Genomic DNA, 10,604 nt, shown 5'->3' with positions numbered 1-10,604 from the left:
CTGGCGTGCTGAAACAAAGAAACATGGCCCACATGAAAGAACAGATCAAAGCCCCAGAAAAAGAACTAAGCATCAAGGAGATAGCCACCTATCAGGTGCAGAGTTCAAAACACTGGTGATCAGGATGCTCACAGAAATAACTGAGCACGGATGCAAAAGAGAGGAAGAAGTGAAATTATGTGAAATGTTAAAGGGACTTATCTAAGAAAAAGAAGAAAATCAAAACTATGAACAGTAGAATGACAACAAGCTCACAACTATCAACAACTGAACCTAAAACAAAAACAAAAATAAAAACAAACTATGCAAACAACTAGAACAGGAACAGAATCACAGAAATGGAGATCACATGGAGGGTCATCAGTGGGGAGAGAGAGGGATGAGAATGAGGGAAAAGGTAAGGGAATAAGGAGCATAAGTGGTAGGTATAAAATAGACAGGGGAAGGTTAAGAATAGTGTAGGAAACAGAGAAGCCGAAGATCTTACATGTACAATTCATGGGCATGAACTAAGGGTGGGGAGAATGCTGGTGGGAGGAGGCGTGCAGGGTGGAGGAGGCTAAAGGGGAGAAAAAAATGGGACAACTGTAATAGCATAATCAATAAACTTTACTTTAAAAAGAAATATTGCCTTGTGTCTTAAGTTTACATGATTAGTAAGTAGCAAAGTCAGGACTTAAATTTACAATTCCAAATAACTCTAAATACCCGGCTTATACTTTCTATTCCATTGTTCACAGCTGTCAGAATTAAAAGTCATCCTGAAATTTAAAGGAAGTAAGGGCCAGTGGAGCCTTTTCTTTCTTCCCACCCTTCCAATATCCAGGTGCCCCCTCACCCCTTTGAAACATTAACTCATTCTCCCCACACAGATAATTTGGCATCAAATATGTCTTACTCCATGTTAGATGTTTTATTATATTTCTCCAACCCTTTTTGACATTTTCTATGTATGTATATGAAATTTGGGGGCCAGGGGTAAAGAGGTAAAAATATCAAAAATGGAGAAACTAGGAAAGTATTAGACTCTTTCTCTGGAAATATAGAAAAATTAAAAGCTCAAGAAATTATGGCCCTGGTTGGTGTAGCTCAGTGGATTGAGCGCAGGCCTGCGAACCAGATAATCGCGGTTCGATTCCCAGTCAGGGCACATGCTTGGGTTGCAGGCCAGTTTCTTGCAGGGGCCAGTTCCCTTCAGGGGATGCACAAGAAGCAACCATACATTGATGTTTCTTTCCTCTCTCCTTCCCTTCCCCTCTAAAAAGATAAATAAATAAAATATTTTATATAAAAAAAAGCTCAAGAAATTATTTCAAGAAATATATACAATTCTTATATATATTTCAAGATATATACAAGATACTTGTTGGAGCATTATTTGTAACTATAAAATATAAACAACTTAAATATTCATAATAGTGTAACTGTTAAGCTATGGTACATCTACATAATAGCATACTACTCAGATTTTAAAAGAGTAGCAATTGTATTTAACTCTGGAAGGTAGAATTAGTGAAGAGTAGTTTTTCTTTTTATATCTTCTTTACCATTTAGATATTTTGTAATAGGCATATATTATTTTAAAGAACCAATTTTTTAATATACACAAGTATATTTCATTAAGAAAATCACTTTCACTGCGAACCAGAGGATCGGGGTTCGATTCCCAGTCAGGGCACATGCCTGGGTTGCAGGCTGGTTCCCTGCAGGCCAACTCCCAGCAGGGGATGCACGAAAGGCAACCATACATTGATGTTTCTCTCCCTCTCCTTCCCCTCTAAAGATAAATAAATAAATAAATAAAATCTTTAAAAAAGAAAATCACTTTCAAAAGTCTGTATATGATCATATAGTTGCTCCTTAAACTATGTACATGTGTATGTACATGACACACACACATAGATATACACCAAAGATGTGAGCTTAAAAATTATGTTAATTTATTTCATTTCTACTATATTTATAATTAGCATTTATATGCTTTATGCTTATATAATTTTAAATTTTTTTAAAAACCAATAAACCTGGTCTTATTTTGTTTTTGTCCTAAGATAGGAGAAGCACTTGGCATTCGTTTTCTCTTTACTTTCTATTAAGAGGAGTAATATGAAGCGGAGTAAAAATATAGGAGTTAAAAAGGAAGGATCTACCCTTCTACATAATAGAATGTATTATATAATTCTTCATGAGTGTTAGTTGACCTTTAGCAAGGTGCTTCTTCATAATATTGGTGACTAATATGTCACAATACACATTTTGGAAGCATTAAAGACCTGTGTATTATATGAAACCTTGTACAGTGGATAAGAGTCATGTATTCAAATCGCAGCTTTAGCACTCAATAACTGATAAATTAAGTCATTAAACTGTTCTGTTACTCGGTATCTCATTGGTAAAATGGGTATAATAATAATTCCTACTTCATAGTACTGTGGAGGGACTGTGTGACTTCATGCATGTAATGCATTTAATAAGTGCATAAGGGAAGGGAAATCTAGAGATTGAAAGAGGCTTGAAACATATATCAACCAAGTGCAATATATATGGATCAAGAAACACATATTCATCAAATACAGTGTGTAGACATTTGGGGGAAGTCCTGACTTGAAGAAATCAGCTGGAATGAATATTATGAAGCAGCTGGTGAAATTTAAATCCGAACTGTGGTGATATCAAGGAATTGTTATTGTATTTTATTTTTAAAAATACTTTATTTATTTATTTTTAGAGAGAGGGGAAGGGAAGAAGAAAGTGGGAGAGAAACATCAATGTGCGGTTGCCTCTCATGTATCCCCTACTGGGGACCTGGCCTGCAACCCAGCCATGTGCCCTGACTGGGAATCGAACTGGCAACCCTTTGCTTTACAGGCCCGCGCTCAATCCACAGAGCTATACCAGCCAGGGCTGTTGTTGTATTTTCAATGTTAAAATATAACAATATTTTGTTAATGAAATTAACACAATAATGAAATTGTGTTATTATTTAAGAATCTTTATCTTTTAAAGATGTATATGGAAGTATTTAGTCATGAAATGCCTGAAATTTTCTTCAAAATAATCAAGTGATGGGGGAGAGAGGCATAGATGATAAAAGGTTGGCCCATTGTTGCTCATTACCATGTGGGTTTTTTAAATACTATTTTCTGTACTTGTATATGTGTCTGAAGTTTTACAAAATAGTTTTTTAAAGTGCTGTAACATAGTAAGAACAATACTGTTTACTATTATTATATGTTTTGTACAATATTTATATTATCTAATGTTTGCTTATATTTTTCAGATTACAACATGTTTTCATTTACCCTATGATTTCTGGTACTCACGCTAAATCTAGGAGGTAGGTATTATGTGCCCATTTTGCAAATGAGAAGACTGAGCCAGAGATAAGACTTCAATGCCAGGAAATATACTCTCCACTCAGCCAGCTACAGGGGACCCGTGGTAAAAGGATAGGAGGTACCACCGGCCACTGGCACAAGGTCCTTGGCTCACCAAGCACGGAAAGGTGGCAGGCTCGCTTCCCAGTCAGAGCGCTTATCTAGCTTGCAGGGTTCTGTCCTGCGGTTGGGGCACCTGCAGGAGGCAACCAATCGATGTTTCGAAGTTTCCCTCTTTCTCTCTCCCTTCCTCTTTCTCTGGAATCAGTCTATATATATATATATATATATATATATATATATATATATATATATATATATAGTTTTTTAAATGCCTCTAGTCAGATCTAGTAGGGAGAGAATAAACAGAACATACAAAATGACTCATTTAGAAAAAGTTATCAGACAAGACTTGAGCTCACATTTACACATCAGAAGAACCCTAGCTACTACTTTAAAAGGCAATCTCAGAAGAACAGAACCCAAGCAGAAGAGATTAAATAAGGGAAAAGTCCTTGCTAAGGTTTTTATTTCCTTTACATACCGGTTACTGTGTATTCTTTCAAGTTTTATTAATTTAACTCTATCTCTTCTACCTAACCTGTTTATTGTTGCTAAAAATAAGACTAAAACTAAGGCTAGGGCACAGAGATGAGAAGCTGTGGGAAGCGAGGTTGAGAAGCAGGACGTCACACCGCAGTTGCTCCGAGGCCCAGCTGCCTAATCTTTGTGATCCACCTTAAGGAGCTCCTGCCGCTTCGCAGCGGAGCGGGCGCTCAGCTCCTCCCTCTCCCGTGTCTGCTCCGACCCGGGAACGTGGAGAAGACTGGAGAGACGCACTGAATGGGAAGATTGGCGCCAGGGACTGCAGGGTCTCTCCTTCCCCCGACGGACTCTACGCGCACGGGGGAGGAGCGTGGAAAGCACACGGGCTTTGGGGTCTGGGTCTTTGCCGGAGGTTTCGGGGTGGGGATGTGCTCTACTGAACCGGGGACGAGGGGGGATGCGAGGGGTGGGGCTCATCTTGTGGGGTCGCAAGGGGACAGAACTGGCGCGTTTGACGAGACACTGTACGCAGTGATCGCTAGTAAAACAGTGTAAGTTCGCGAGGTCCGGGCGCACCTCTTCAGACCATTTCCAAAAGAGGGGCAAGTTTCTCATTCCCCGCCCCGATTCCCCTTCTTCGTTTTAATTGGTTGGGTCTAAGGTAGGCTGGGTCCAAGGTTCCTTGTTAATTGGCTCCCTAAGTGATCTATCAGGATGACGCAACTATTTGGGGAGGAAGTGAAGGTTATTTTGGTACCTCCTGCCTCAACTACTGATTGGTTGAGATTTGCAGCGATGTGAAACGAGGCCTGAAAATGTCCAGCAAAGAGAAGGGCCTATTGGCCATTCTGCAGGGACGTTTCCTCGGGTGGGACTGGGAGGAGGCAGCCGGATTCTGTTATTGTAGCGAAGGACCAAAGTGGTTGAAACCCGGAAATGAGTTTCGAAGGGAACTGCAGGAAAAAGGAAAATCCGCGGCACCTTCCCTGCCCTCAAACAAGGTCATTTCCTGCGTGGGATCGATAGTTTCCTGTTTACTCAGCGAAGTCTGCGTGTATCCTGGCTTTCTGAAATATACGTGATAATTAAATTCTGATGAACCTTTGGTTCCAGACTTCTCATTTATATATGTATGAAATAATGCACGGCAGAGGAAAGGAAAAGCGCGGAGAAGCACGGAGTTTAACACTTCCTTTAGGGAAGAATAGGGAAATCGAGGCTCTCACATGGAAAGCTAAGGGTGATGCTGTATCACAATATTCAAGCAATATTCAAGCAAGTGGGCTTCTAAAAAAATAATAAAAACCCTTTCATAAAATAATTGGGGAGGGTGGGTGGAGATGAAGAGAACTGTAAACATTTGTCTGAAGGAAGGGCATTAATTGCATATAAAAACCTTGAGTAGAGTGTATTTTACTCATCGTTGTATCTCTGGTGCCTGGAAGTGTCTCATACATAGTAGGTGATCTGAACCAAACCAGAATGAGTAGACTCTTAAAAAGTATGCTGGGCTAATTTTGAAAGGGCTAAACATGTCAGACCTTTCCTATGGCAATCTTATGATCCTGGGAAAATATTCCACACTTAACCACCTGAGTTAATCCAGCTATAAACTGAGATGTAGATATTCGTCCTACCTGTGAAAATGCTACCATTTTCTCCTTAACACCCTGAGGCCTTTACAATTTAAAGCAGATTTCCCATCAATCTGCCTTCCTAGAAAAATTAAAAAGATAGATGAGATTAAATGGAAAGATCTCCTCTACATACAGTAAATGAAAAATAGTCTTGAACCTGCTGAGATTCAAGAATAGGAAGGACTACTATTTGCGTGTTGAGAAATATCATCTACACTATAAATTACAGAATCACTTGCTTCCCAGCATGAATGTACATGCGTTTTTCCAAGTCCAGTCTTTTTCTTATACCTAGACCTAAGCAATGCTTTAGAATGGTGTAAAAACTGCTCTGAAACTGAGCAAACAGTGCAAGAACTTCCCATTAGCATGTGGATAAAAAAGGGCCACATACCAAACCTGGCAAGCTCAGAGGGGACAGTCTTAAATTAAAACTTCTTAATTAAGCCCTGGCTGGTGTAGCTCAGTGGATTGAGTACAGGCTGGCAAACAAAGGGTTGCCAGTCTGATTCCCAGTCAGGGCACATGCCTGGGTTGTAGGCTGGGTCCCCAGGAGGGGGCACAGGAGAGGCAACCACACATTGATATTTCTCTCCCTCTCTTTCTCCTTCCCTTCCCCTCTCTCTAATAATAAATAAAATTCTTTAAAAAATAGTCTTAATCTCTTTACATCTCTATTTTAAAAAACTTCTTAACTGAAAGTGACTTATGGCATGTAGTCTTGTCCTAGGCCAGTTACCTTCCTTGACAAAGGTCAGTGTTTCCCTTAACCAAGCCTGCCTGTTGTCTTTCTGCGTCTGATGTAGCACACCTTTGGAAAAATCGAGTAATCCCTTTTTCCAGACTCCCTCAAGGCACAATCCCCCACCAGAGCAAGAACCCTTATTGTTATGATTATCATGTTCTTTGTTAACTGCCCTGTACCCACCTATACAAAAGAAGTATGCGTCTATTCCTTTTACTTTTTATTCAATCCCAGAGATTTCCCCACTTTGCTTTCACCCACCTGCCTAATCTACCACCAGTGAATTTCCTGTAACCCCTTTGTGTCTTCCACTTAAATTCTAATGTACAAAGTAAGTGATAAAACTGCCATTCTCTGGAGCATTTCTTAATCCATTGAGATTTTGCTTCCTGGCAACTGTCATCAGTTTGGTTCAAATAAACTCATAAAATTTTTTTACGGGTTTGGACGTTTGTTTTGTTGACAAGTAGTAGTATAACATCCCAACTGCAGGACCTAGCCAGGGCTATCACTGAAGATTCAGCAACACATGCCACCTGTTTATCAGAAGCAATCCCTTCTTTTTGTGACTTTCTAGGATGTTCTAGGTCGGATAATTTACAAGAGAGTCTATCCTACTGGATCTTCATTATCATTATGGCAACAGTTTAGAAATAAGGGGAGGCACAGGAGGCAGTTATATTTGCAGTAATGAAAGTGCCAAAATTAGCCCTGGCTGGTGTAGCTCAGTGGATTGAGCGCGGGCCTGCGAACCAGACGATTGCGGTTCGATTCCCAGTCAGGGCACATGCCTGGGTTGCAGGTCGGTTCCTTGCAGGCCAACTACCAGCAGGGGACGCACAAGAGGCAACCATACATAGATGTTTCTCTCCCTCTCTCCTCCCCCTCTAAAGATAAATAAATAAATAAAAATCTTAAAAAAAGAAAGTGCCAAAATTATGGCATGATACATACATAATTCTAGCATAAAAAGGCATATGTTGCTTATGTCAATGGGTGGAAGAAGGTGTTAAGAAAATTTTCAAGAATTGTGTTCACATTTTGTTCCTGTCATCATAAGAGACATCCGAACCCGTGGATAATTTTGAGCCAAACTGACCACATATACTGGAGAGCAAGAACTCAAATGCTCTGGAAAATAAGTTTCTGTTATGCATTCACAAAGTTAAGGAGGGAACTGTAAGGACGATTTCAGGAAGGTGGGAGAAACAAGGTGGGGATCGGATAACAGTTTAAGATTTTGTGCTCTCTTGAGAGTGCTCCACTTTAATGAAGCAGATGAAAAGAGGCATTTCAAAGGTTTGTTACAGTTTAGATGCACGAAAACAATGGACAGGGTTTGCTCAAGACAAAGATAAGCCTTTTACTAAAGACGTTGTATGCCTGGGTGTGGCTACCCATCCTGCCCTGTCCGGTTAGAAACTTTATGTTCAGGTTACCCTATGAGGTTACCTTCCATAGAACCCCATTTTCATCCACATTCCTAATGTTGTATGACTTATGTGAATACATACAAAATGATTTTTAGGTTAATAATTTGTACACGGATGGCACTGTCACTTCCCCTTTGCTGACACCCAGTCAGCCGAGCAGAAATTGTCTCTGAGGGAACCTAGAGCCCAGCACCAAGTCCAAGGAAGGGAGAAAAAAAACTGTCATTGTTCCCAATCGCAGATCCAAACCCTCCATTTGTGAATGTAAAAAGGGGCCCTACGGAAAGTAACCTAACTGGGCAGGTCATTGTCATCATGCCCCAGGCATACAGCTTTTTTGTATAAAGGTTTCCTTTGCTTTCAGCAAGCCCTGTCCCCTGTTTCTGCCTATCCAGGTGAACATGCCTTTGAAATAAGCCATAACCATCCTCAAGAGAGCACATTGTTAGACTCCTATAATCCAATCCCTGCCTTGCTTTTTCCCACCTTCATGTAATCTTCCTTACAGTTCCTTCCTTAATTTCAAATGACTGAAAGAAATGACAAAACTGTCATTTTTTTTTAAAAAAATCTTGCTCCCTAGCATATGTTGTCAGTTTGGCTCAAATAAACTCATAAACATTCTCTAAAGGTTTGGGCCTTTCTTACGTGACAAAATAAACCAGAGGCATCTTGACAGTGAGAACATGGGACACTGAGTCAGACAGTAGGTAGAATCTTGGACCTCGGAAAAATCTTCACTGGAGCCGAGCTTTTCCTTGCTCTCCCTACCCTCCCAATCCCCTTGTGAAACAGTAATCAAGTTTCTAGCCCTGGCCTACTAGTCGGTTTGTTACAGTGTCATCCTGATAGCCAAGGTCATGGGTTCGATCTCCAGCCAGCACACATACAAGAATCAACCAATGAGTGCATAAATAAGTGGAACAACAAATCAATGATTCCCTCTCTCCTACCCCCCCACCTTCTTCTTTCTAAAAAAATCAATAAATTTTTTAAAAAATAAAATAAAAATAAAAACACAGTGCACTAATTGTGACCCAGGAATCAGAAAGCTACTGTTGCTAATGCTGTCTCGACAGCCTTCCGTGGCCAGGTGAAGCTATGTGGAACACTGCAGCAGGAACACCCAATGGCCCCTGGCCGCGCTGGCCGGCGACAGCCAAAGCAGCGGGAGATGGCCCCTGCCTCACGTCCACTTCTCAGTTCTCTCGGGTAGCCAAATTATTGATAATCACAATTTACAACTACAATCCTCTGTGCAGGAAAATCTGGGAAATTGCCCTGGCCGGGTGGCTCAGTTTGTTGGAACATCATCCCATACAGCAAAAGCTTTCAGATTCGATTCCCTGTCAGGGCACATGCCGAGGTTGCAGGTTTGATCCCTGGTCTGGGTGCATGCTGCAGGCAACCGACTAGTGTTTCCCAAATCGATGTTTCTCTCTCTCCCTTCCTCTCTCTAAAATCAGTAAAAACATATGCTCAGGTTTAAACAAAAAAATCTGGCCCTTCCTGCTGTAGCTCAGTGGATTGAGTGGGGGCCTGTGAAGCAAAGGATCGAGGTTCGATTCCCAGTCGGGGCACATGCCTGGGTTGCAGGCCAGTTTCCTGCAGGGGACACAGGAGAAGCAACCATACATTAATATTTCTCTCCCTTTCTCCTTCTCTTCCCCTCTAAAGATAAATAAATACAATCTTTAAATAAAAAAAAATCTGAGAGATAGAGTTTTTGGGTTTCCAGCCTTTGCAGTTTAGGAAGGTATATAAAAAGCAAATAGGATGTGGATCAGCCATATCCATCACAAGTGTATATGTATCCATATTTTTTCCATAGTTACATTTTAAAAATTTCCTTGGTATTAAGTAGAAAGAAAGGATTCTGAGCCAGAAGCAGCACAAGAATGAAGCCAAAGTCTGCTTCAGACTTTCGCATTTTATAAACCAATAAGGACATAAGGGGAAGCAGAGAATTTTTTATATAATGTCACATAAAGAAATTACCAACTGGCTGGTATGGCTCAGTGGACTGAGCATTGGCCTGCAGACCAAAAGGTCGCTGGTTTGATTACCAACCAGGGCACATGCCTGGGTTGCAGGCCAGGTCCCCAGTAGGGGGTGCAGGACAGGCAACCACACATTGACGTTTCTTTCCCTCTCTTTCTCCTTCCCATCCCCTCTCTCTAAAAACAAATAAATAAAAACTTAAAAAAAAAAAGACATTACCAACTACTGTCTACCACAACTGTCATTTCCTTAAAAAATTAACATTTGTACCACCAAAAAGGTGGAAAGGTTATACTCTCAGAACTTAAAAAGTAGATAAATTTAACTTCAAGAAAAATACTATCTTGTCCTTTTCTTTCTCAGTCAACACTTTGTTCCAGTCTGGCAGTACTATGAAACCACTGAAGAAGTGCAAGGTCACTCCCCTTACAAGGAAGAATCTTAGCTCCTTGGCCAGCCCTGGCTAGGACTTGCTGAATAACCTTGAACAAGTGATGTTACTGCCGGTCCTTCCTTTACTGCTAACTGTAATTAGTATTACAAACAAATATTAACACTTAAGAAAGGAGATGAGCCCTGGCTGGTGTGCCTCAGTGGATTGAGTGCAGACTGTGAACTAAAAAGTCACCCGCTGGTTGGATTCGAAGTCAGGGGATATGCTTGGGTTGCGGGCCAGGACCCAGGTTTGGGGTGTGCAAGCAGCAATCAATCACGTATCTCTCACACATCAATGTTTCTCTCCCTCTCTTTCTCCCTCCCTTCCCCTTTCTCTAAAAGTTAATAAATATAATCTTTAAAAAAAAGAAAGAAAGATCCCTGACTGGTGTGGCTCAGTGGATTGAGTGCCAGCCTACAAAGCAAAGGG

Source organism: Sturnira hondurensis, unplaced genomic scaffold, assembly GCF_014824575.4.
Source record: "Sturnira hondurensis isolate 20B ecotype Veracruz unplaced genomic scaffold, ASM1482457v3 Scaffold0017436, whole genome shotgun sequence".
In the NCBI taxonomy this organism is placed as follows: Eukaryota; Metazoa; Chordata; class Mammalia; order Chiroptera; family Phyllostomidae; genus Sturnira; species Sturnira hondurensis.
Note: the sequence above shows the minus strand (reverse complement) of the source record.